The 10,737-nt window shown below is 39.4% G+C and overlaps 1 non-coding gene across 1 annotated transcript; it reads left to right on the top strand.

Annotated features, from left to right (window-relative positions):
- The first annotated feature begins 5,498 nt into the window (after positions 1–5,498).
- Positions 5,499–5,605, top strand: LOC117064310. The gene has a single exon (XR_004429373.1). It is a non-coding gene; the product is annotated as a U6 spliceosomal RNA (small nuclear RNA).
- The last annotated feature ends 5,132 nt before the right edge of the window (positions 5,606–10,737 follow it).

The following is a 10,737-nucleotide window of genomic DNA, read 5'->3' as shown; positions in this document are numbered from 1 at the left end:
CATTTTCTGGGTTTCCATGTCATTGTGGTCATTTCTCTTCACAGCTACAAAACAACTTATATTGCAATTCATTTCAACTTACCATCTTGTGTTGGATTTTTGTTTTTCAATTTGTATAATTGTATTTCCCTCCGGCCTATTCGTCAAGGGGAGAAACCATGTTTCGTCAATGTTGTATTCCCCAGCCCATAACTCCATGCCAACTCCATGCTAGCACATACTCTATTAGTTGGGGTTCCGCCATACAAAGTATCAGAGGAAGCCTAAAAGTAACCCGCCTTCTCAAAGTGTCAGAGGCCGCCTGTGGGTAACCAGGCTTCACAAGGCTGTTCTAATGTCTAATGCTGGATTCTGAAGATTATGAGCAGCCTGGAACCCTATGAAGATAGCTAGAGCCCACCAAAAGGCCTGAAAATTGTGACTACTCTTGCTTCCTACGACCTTGGTGATGAGGGTATCCTGCTGAAACTTTTAGTTACGTAGGTAACTTTTAGTTACATAGCTGAACACAAATAAACCCGGCCCAGGAGTCAGAGAAAATAAAGGAAAATCCAGAAACAATGTAGGTCAATTCTCTGTTGGTGTCTATTACTACAGAACTATATTTCCACAAACTAAGCAGCTTAATGCACACATACTTAACCAAACATATAATTTGTGTGATTCAGGAGTCTTGACAGTTTACCTAGTTTCTCTGCCTCAGGATTTCACATGCTGCACACTAGGTGTTGTCTAGTTCTGCAGTTTCATCTCGGGCTTGACTGTGGAAGGATGTACATCCTCACTCATGAGATTGTTGGGAGAATTTGGTTTCTTATTGTAGGACAGAGGGCTTCACTTTCTTGCTCATTGCCAACAGACAATGGTTGGCAATGTTCTCTAACCCTAGACAGTACCTTTCATACCTTGTCAATGGGCCACCAACATAGTTGCTTTATCAAGCCAGCAAGGGAGAGAGGGAGAGATACTCTAGCAAGATGGGCACTATAATTTTATGTAACATAATCTGGTAATCACATACATGTAATCACATCCGTTCTATCACTCTGCCAGAAGCAAATCACAGATCCTGTCCACTCTCAAGGGGATTACACAAGCTCTTGAACCCCAGGAGGCAGGAATCACTTAAGAGTGTGTCTGCTACAGTGTATCTTCTGGCCCTTAGTGTTCCATGTCTCCCCATATTAAAAATGCATTGACACCCTCGCAGAGTCCCCAAGAGTCTTACCTCATGACAGCATCTGCTTAAATTTCATAATTTTGTGATTTAAATCAGGTCCAGGTCAGGAGGATGTAGTGCCTTGCATGTAGAAAGGCTTAATCCTGGCTTATTATTAGGTTGAACAGATTTTACGGATCAGATGAAGAATTTTCTAAATATCTCTGATGAGGCTTAAAGGTGATTATGAGTATTTCATCTACTTAACTTTGAGCTCCTGGAGGTGAGACCCTTTGTCCTACATGTTGGTATCTTCAGTAATTTACCCAATGACTTGCAGATAGTAGTGATTCATAGAGAACATTGATCGACTGACTGTACTTAAGTAGCTATTTGCTGATCGTAGTCAAAAGACATAGTTGCCTTGGAAATTATAGCTGTACTTCATCAGTGCATTTTTTCTTTAATATTCTGATATATTTTCCTTGCTTAGTTGATGTCTGCTATTTACTAAATCTCTTCTCTGAAATTTAAATCCCAACCAAGGTTTAAATGATGAGAAAACATCATGCTCAGTTGATTTCTCAGAAGTGCTATTAAATTCTATATTTTGAAATATATTTTTCTGTAAAGGTTTTTGTGCCTCTTGCTAAAAAGAAAGCTTCAAATTAGTGTGATTATATATAAGCAATATCATTTTCAAGGTATGAGTTGTCTTGTCCTGATTAGTTTACAAGTTAGGACAGTTAAGCCAGGATCTACAGATTAAGTATGTCACATAGGCATGAGCTGCATTCCTCACTTCATTAATCCAAATTATATTTATTGAATGCCAGTTCTGTGCCAAGATTTTTACTGGGCACTAGGAATATGGCTGTAAATGATCAGACAAACCCTCTCCCTATGGAGCTTACGTTGTAATAGAGCAGAGAGACAATACACAAATAAACAAAAGAAGTCATTTCAAATTGTGATGAAGTCTATGAAGGAAAATGAAAATGGGCTAAAAGAGAGCATGAATAAGAATAAGGAATACTTTTAGAGATGATGATGATGGACGAAGGTCACCTGAGGAAGGAATGGCATTTTTTCTGAATGGAGCCTCAAGGATGATAGTCACTTAGTAAGCGTGAATGTGCTGGGCATAGAGTAGAAGCCCATCAAACAGAAAGAAAAGCATGTGCAAAGACCTTAGAAGAAGGAAAGGAGCTCAGTGTATTCATGGGACCAGGAGAAGACTAGTGTAGAGTGGCAGGAGATGTGTGGGAATGGTAGGCAGGTGCCAGATAAGGATGCCTTATAGGTCATTGGAAGGGTTTCTATTTTTATCTTAAGGTCAAAAGTAGTTAACTTAAGATATTTAGTAAGGAACATACCAAACTGAATTGACGATTTAAAATCAGCTTTGCTGCTCTATGGAGGAACGTCAGAAGAGTATGAGCAGAAGAATGGAGCCCATTGAGGAAGTTGCTCTAAGAGTCCTAGCGAGAGCTGTGGTGACCAGATGAAAATAGAAGGATGGAAATTTATTGTTTTCTATGGACAAAGCCTGCTGATAGGTTAGTGAGGGAAGGCATAAAAGAAAGGGAGGAATGAGACCTTGGTTCCATATTTCTGGCTTTAGTAAATGGCTGCTGGTGGTGATTTTCGCTCTTGAGAAAAAGACTAGTAGGCTAGGCAGTTGGTGGGGTGTCCAGTCCTGGGAAGAGAATCAAAAGTTCCAGTTTGAACATATCACATCCAGAAAGCATATGAGAAATATACAGGGAGATGTCAAAAAAAAAAAAAAATTAAGCAACTCTAGACTGGAAATCATAGGAAAAATTGAGCTACATCTAGTCATTTAGAAGTCAGCAGCATGTAGATAGTACTAAAACATCATAGGAATGAATAAGATTTATTTGGCTCTCCTTTGTTTAGAACAACATTTCTTGAGTGTCTTCTTGCCATAAAGTCCCCAGAGGATTGGTATTATCTAATAGCTGATGTGTGAAACACATGGTAACTGCTTTTGAAAGTGCTTTGTTATAGAGACAGCTGCTAACCTGAGCACTAACAGGTGCTGCCTAGACTCTGCACCTTCGTGTTTTTGTCCCCATCACCAAGCCTTAACAAGTGCCCCTATCACAGATGTGGAGAGCTCTCAGAACCCCACCATCCACTGACCTAAGCTAACTGGGAACCTCCAGGGGCTACTCTACATCCTGAGCCAGAGTCCATCGCTCCAAGCACATCTCCACTGGAGCCCATTCTTAACACCTGCTGTGGGCTTGGCTTGTGTCTACTTTTCTGAAATATGTGCCCATCAGGATATTTGTTGGTATAAAAAATAGTTCCAGGGTTAAATATTTATTGGCATGATACATTAAATTATTTCAAATACATTTTAAAAGCATAGTACCTTAGTGTATCTTCTCAAATCCTACTTTGGATATAGAGATGCCACCTGACAGGTGGCAAAAAGAACCTCAGTGGAAATTCTTGGTGCCAGCTATGTGAAGAGCTCTGCCCAACCTGTGTGACTAGAAAGAAGAAGTGCCCCAGTCCTCTGAAGGTGAAGACCCAGAAGCTGACTCCTTAGACATTTACAAAGATTTTCTGGCATGTCACAAGTATGAAAGCTTGTGTGTGGGAACTAGTGTAAGCATAATATAGACACCGTGACAGCATATAGCACTTTCCTCTTGGGGGCAAAAAGAGCTCTTTTGGTTTATAGAAACGAGATTTCACAGATATTGAGCCTCCCTTTTAAAAAAATATTAAAGTATTATGTCAACCTTTAAAAAAAGATTTCCTGAATTTTTGTATAAAATGACAACCTATAGAAAAATGATAAAATCTGAAGGAGATACTATGGTAAGTTTGAGTGAATTTGGGCTGCATGGGGCTTAGGAAAACTAAATTCACTCTTGTAGTTAGAGTCAAGTTCCCTGGAAAACAGATTTTGAGGCGAAGATTTGTATGTGGGAGATTTACTGGGGCATGCTCTCAGGATTAATACCTGTTAGGAAGTTAGAAATGTAGAATGAGGCAGAGGTGAACTGGGATGTGGTGTGACAGAGGCCTTGGCAACTGGGATGGCTGTTCAAAGTTTTTCTTAATTGTGGCATGAGGGCCAAGCCTTTGTAACTCCCACATCAACTCGTCATTGCCTATAAAGTGCTCTCCGGGAAGTGGATATAAGCTTGGCCAAGGCAGCTCCCTTTGGAAGAAGACAGTTTTTAAGGACAGACTCAGCTGTGAGCCATCAGCAGGCAACATGTCAGACAGGAAGGGACTAGCGGCCTCAGCAGTAGGGCAGTGGGCGGGAGGGTGGGCGGGTGGGGGGTCTCTAAGAAGAGAAAGAGCACACAGCCACTAAAATTTAAAACAGTAAATACAAAGTATCAAGAAAGATTAAATATGTAATTTGTGTAAAACTTGCATATAAAATGTTTTTACCTTTTTACTGAAAAGTTTGAGCTTCTGTGAATGTAACTTTTTATATGAGGTTGTAATTGTTCCATGTAATTGCTTTTCAATGATGATGTCTTCAAATTATTTATAGTCACCTTTGATGAGGAACTTCATTCAATTGGAGATAAAAATGTCAAATCATTTTTTACAACTATAGAAACACTTTTAAGATTTGAAATTATATTTAAACATTGTGAACTATTTTTCTCATTGGCAAATTGTAGTGTTGATATTTTTAATAAAAATATGAATGAATTTTAAATACAATTGAACTTGTACCATAAAAAGAATTTCAAAAGAATGGTGAAGCTCCAATCTGCAGAATTAGTAGTCACCTGGCACCTGGTTTGGTCACTTCTGAAAGAGCAGGAGTGAAATCTGTAGCTGCTGCTGAAGCAGGGCTCCATGAGATAGAAGACATCTTTAGTGGTGCTCAATGCACTATGAATCACAAAAACCAGTGCCTGAGAGATGGCTAGACACACATTCTGAGCTCTGCTCCATTGAAATCACCTTCCTAGGAGCCAAAAAAAAAAAAGAGTTATTCATTGCAAGAAATGACCAAGCAAAAGGCCATGCCTAGCCATACACTGCATAGCACTTATAGGCAAAGGGAATTAATGGCATGGTTTAAAAGTAACTGAAAACTGGAAGCAGTGGCTTTTATTGTCCCTGTGTTAAATACTGGGATAAGGCACTAAGAAAACTTGGCAAAAAATAAATTAATTATTATTTGTAGTGGTTATGTTACGTAAAGTCACTGTAAACACTGAGTAGGTGAATATTGAACACATCGCTCCTAGAAGAAAGACAGGGTTAGGTTCCTGCAAACCTGTACACAAACACATACACACACATTGGTGATTCGTTAACAGTGAGTTCAGTACTCGCTTCGGCAGCCCATATACTAAAATTGAAACGATACAGAGAAGATTAGCATGGCCCCTGCGCAAGGATGACACACAAATTCATGAAGCATTCCATATTTTTATGCAAATCAAAATCACAGTGAGATACCATCTCACACCAGTTAGAATTCAGGAAACAACAGGTGCTGGAGAGGATGTGGAGAAATAGGAACACTTTTACACTGTTGGTGGGACTGTAAACTAGTTCAACCATTGTGGAAAAAAGTATGGCGATTCCTCAAGGATGTAGAACTAGAAATATCATATGACCCAGCCATCCCATTACTGGGTATATACCCAAAGGATTATAAATCATGCTGCTATAAAGACACATGCACACCTATGTTTATTGCGGCACTTTTCACAATAGCAAAGACTTGGAATCAACTCAAATGTCCATCAGTGACAGACTGGATTAAGAAAATATGGCACATATACACCATGGAATACTATGCAGCCATAAAAAAGGATGAGTTCGTGTCCTTTGTGGGGACATGGATGCAGCTGGAAACCATCATTCTCAGCAAACTTTCACAAGAACAGAAAACCAAACACCGCATGTTCTCACTCATAGGTGGGAATTGAACAATGAGATCACTTGGACATGGGAAGGGGAACATCACACACTGGGGCTTATTATGGAGAGGGGTGAGGGGGAGGGATGGCATTGGGAGTTATACCTGATGTAAATGACTAGTTGATGGGTGCTGACGAGTTGATGGGTGCAGCACACCAACATGGCACATGCATACATATGTAACAAACTTGCACATCGTGCACATGTACCCTAGAACTTAAAGTATAATAATAATTTAAAAAAAACAGTGAGTTCATAGCCAACAGCACTATAACTCATGCTTAAAGGAAGTTTATGTAACACATATTTTTCCCCCTAAGGCACATCACAGCCTTTTGGGGCTTGGGAACACTAGAAAGCATTTTAGCACTATGCCTTGAGCCCATTTTAAACAGAGAAATCGCTGACAAAAAAACCCACAAAAATGCAAAATAACATGGCATTAAATACACCACAGAGGACAGGTACTTATGGTATAAGAACTGAAACAAGAGGCAGAGTGTTGTTTTGTTCAATCTTATTTGGGAACATGTGCGTTAAGCAAATCAATTTTTTCCCACTCTGATATGTCTAGAATGTGATCCCCAATGTCCACGAAAGTGCCATAAACATTGATTTGGGACTTACAAATAAATTTTAGTGACTAGGCAAATCCACTCATGATCAATCTGTGAATAATGAGGATTGACTGTACTTACTCCTGGAAAATAACGTCATGAACCAACTGAAACAGCTTCTTGTGCCGGCTCACTGGAAGATCCTCACCTCACTAGGCCCACCAATCTAAAACTGTTATGTGATAATCTCTGCCCAGTTCTAGCCAGTTCATCTTGCAAGATCACTCCCCAAATCACTCAGTCAAGGTCCTATTATGACCACTTCCTAAGTTTTTCCATTTTGAGATACTACTAAGGTAGTGTTTTCTCTTAGACTTTAGTAAGTCTAATAAACTTAGCTGTCTATGATAAACTGTTTCTTTCTATTGATCTTTTGGTAAGTTTATAGTTAGTACCATTTTCAGGACAACTGTATTCTAGGAATGTGTGTTTGGAGAGAGAAAGAACACAGAGAAGACAACTGAGAAAAACAGCATTGCCAGTGAGCTAGGAGACGAGTTAAGAGATCACTGTTACAGAAGCTGATAGAAGCAAGCGTGTTAAAAGGGGACACACTTCCTATAACAATTTCCGCATGAAAAAAATTATTTTAGGGTTCTCTTGCTAAGAAGTTATCATCTGGTGTTAGTCTGTTTTGCATTACTGTAATATATCAGTTAAGGCTGGGTAATTTATAAAGAAAAGAGACTTATTTCAGCTTATGGTTCTGCAGGCTGTACATGAAGCATATTTCTGGCACCTGCTTTTGGTGAGGGGCCGGGAAGCTTACAATAATGGCAGAAGGTGAAGGGGAGCCAGCGTGTCACATGGTGAGAGAGGGAGTTGGAGAGGGAAGTGGGAGGTCCCAGACTGTTTTCAACAACCAGATCTTGCAGTAATGCATTGTCACTAGGAGGGTACCAAGCCACTCATGAGGAATCTGTCCCCATAATCCGAACACCTCCCACCAGGCCCACCTCCAACATGGAGGATCACATTTCAACTCAAGATTTGAGGGGACGCACATACAAACCATGTCACACCCCAAGTAATTTGTTGCTTTGTCCTTTCTGAAAATGTGAGCAAGATAATCAAATGTTTCTTACTACTTTTACTGCCAAAAATCTGAGTCAGACTGCATACCCATGTGAAGCCTGATAATAACATTAACTTGAGCATAAAAAAGACCACAGAGTCAACCACAGGTTGACAGGTTGACTCTATGGTCTTTTTTCCTTAGTCATACTTTTGTATATATTTCGAGTTTATTTGCTTGTTTTTGTTTAGTGTAGTTTCAAGGAGCCCTAGGACCACCCACATGTTTGGTGACTCACAAGACTCCAAGGAAATTGCAGTCATCGTTGTGTTTTATTACAACAAAAGGGTACACAGAAGGATCAGCAGAGGAAAAGACACATCAGGCAGAAGTGAGGCACAGTCTTCCAAAGTTCTCTCTCACAGAGTTGGGGAGAAGGGATAAGGGTGGTTACACAATGTACTCTCCCTCTAGCAATGAAATACAGCAGCACACGTGCAGTGCTTTTTCCCAGTGTTCTTTAGAGTACAGAGGTTTTATTAGGAGTTGATCCCATCGGTCCTCTTTGCCTGTGTCACCAGTCATGATTACCAAAATTTACACTCCCAGAAGGAAAGCAGGTGTTCACCATAAATCACATTGTTTGCAAAAAGAGTTTAGATGAGGTGATATGGTAGCACTTGGTACCTCATGCATACAAGACAGACATCAGTTAGTAATGTAAAAAAAATTCTAAAAGTTAAGTTTCAGATCCCAGACAGGTGCTAGCCACATAAGTAGGTCTTTTTAAAGAGCAAGACAAGCCTGTAAAGACTATTTACTGCACAGTTTATGTCTACATTCTTTATGTAAACCGTGGAAAACTGATTTTGAAAAAAGAACATTTAAAGACTCATTAATTGGAACTCTTATCTATATGCTGCCTAATCATTGGTTGGAATTTAATCTCCAGCCTGTTTCTGCTGCACTTACCTGAGGTAACACTTCAATTATCCTTTCTTATAAAGCCTGTGTATGGCTTAAACTTGTATACTTCTGATTCCTGCTACATGAAGTCCCTTCTTAGAATACTCTGCAATTCAATACACACTGTCATTCTATCCAAATGTTCTTGTTTATGAAATTTCTTTTGTCAGGCAGGTCCATGAAGACAGGGAAGAATTCTGCTTAGTTATCTGCTGTATAGCCAAACCCAGGGCATTGGTACATAGTAGGCACTCAACAAACATTTGATGAATGTTTATTAATAAATGAACAGATGTGAGATTTCTTCTGTGTCTTTGAAAATACTATGCTGCTTAAGAGAAAATACTTTCCAGCTTTGAAACATTTTTTTAAATGTTGAAAATCAGAGGTAAAAAGCTTTTTTAATTTGTTTCCTCGTTTGTTCAGCAATTCATAACCTTATGAGATTATCAGATTATTTTGTGGAATCACATACTTAGAAGAAAGAGATATTCACTGGAAAAGATTTTTCTGTTCTTTAGAGCAAACATAGAAAAGCAAGTTTTACCTATTATTATTTCATGTTGAAAAATTTATTTGATGAGTATTTTTACATATGTTAGTTGTGACCAACAGATTAGTCAATGCTCTTTCTTTAATTTTTTTTTTTTTTTTTTTTTTTGAGAGAGAGTCTTGCTGTGTCACCAGGCTGAAGTGCAGTGGCTTGATCACTGCTCACTTCAACCTTGACCTTCCAAGCTCAATTGATCCTCCCACCTCAGCCTCCTCAGTAACTGGGACTACAGGTACATACCACCACACCTGGATAATTTTTGTGTTTTTATTTTTGTTGTTGTTGTTGTTTTCTGGTAGAGATGAGGTTTTGCCATGTTGCCCAGGCTTGTCTCCAGCTCCTGGCCTTAAGCAATCCTCCTACCTCACCATGCCCAGTCCGTTACTCTGTATTTGAAGGAAGCCTCCAGTAGCCTAGAGGCAAGAAATATAAAAAAAAAAAATCCTGAATATGTAGTTGACCATTACTTTAATATAGGTTAAAGTGTAACACAGATAAACCCTAAAGTAGCATTAATAAATGTGCATACAATGACTAAATCCTGAGAAATAACAATTCTGCTTTGTGCAGGGAACAGGCCAATCTGGAATCAAGTCGGTTCCCTTCTTAGGGATTTGTGATAGCCCCCAGATTAACCACGTACATAGAGCTCAGAATGCATTTGTACAGGAAATAATGTAATACCTTTCATTGTTAGTAATGATTCAGTCCCTAGATCAACCAACAAAAGGCAATTTAGCCAATGATGTACCTTAATTGTAAGAACATAATAGCATCAAAAGATGAAGCCAGCATTTATAGCAAGGTTTCAATAGGAGCATACATACAGTGCTACAAGGTCCCAGCCTAGGTAATCTGGACTGTCATGTGTTTTGGATATAAAAATAGAAATTACCTTTCTCCATGTCCTTCCATGTGAAATGATAAAAGAAAAATTAATTGAATTTTAAAGTGTTCAGAGGGTTCCCCAAGGCCCAGGCTCCAACTCAGCCTCTCTAGAAGGTAGAACTAGGAAGCTACACTTGAAACATGAAAGTGACTTATAATCAGACAATTTTTATCTACAGGAGTTGCTAAAAATGAGGGGGAAAATACCTTCCTAATGAAAGAATGAGATTCATACATTAGATATACCCAAACCAAGTCTAAAATACCATTTGGAGAAAGGTCATAGGAAGGTTTTTGTACTAGATGGGACTGGGAAACTCTCACAAGAGTTTTAAAATTATTTAAATCTGCCTGTCACAGTGGCTCACGTTTGCTGTCCCAGCAGTTTGGGAGGGTGAGGCAGACAGATTGCTGCAGCCCAGGAGTTCAAGACCAGCCTGGGCAACATGGCAAAACCCCATTTCTACAAAAAATATATAACTTAGCTGGCTGTCGTGGCATGCACCTGTAGTCCCAGCTGCTCGGGAGGCTGAAGTTTGAGGATTGCTTCAGCCCAGGCTGTTGAAGCTGCTGTGAGCCAATTGCACCAATACACTCC

The sequence above is a fragment of the Trachypithecus francoisi genome, unplaced genomic scaffold (genome assembly GCF_009764315.1).
Source record: "Trachypithecus francoisi isolate TF-2019V2 unplaced genomic scaffold, Tfra_2.0 Lachesis_group19, whole genome shotgun sequence".
NCBI classification, from domain to species: Eukaryota; Metazoa; Chordata; class Mammalia; order Primates; family Cercopithecidae; genus Trachypithecus; species Trachypithecus francoisi.
Note: the sequence above shows the minus strand (reverse complement) of the source record. Positions and strands in the feature narration are given on the sequence as shown.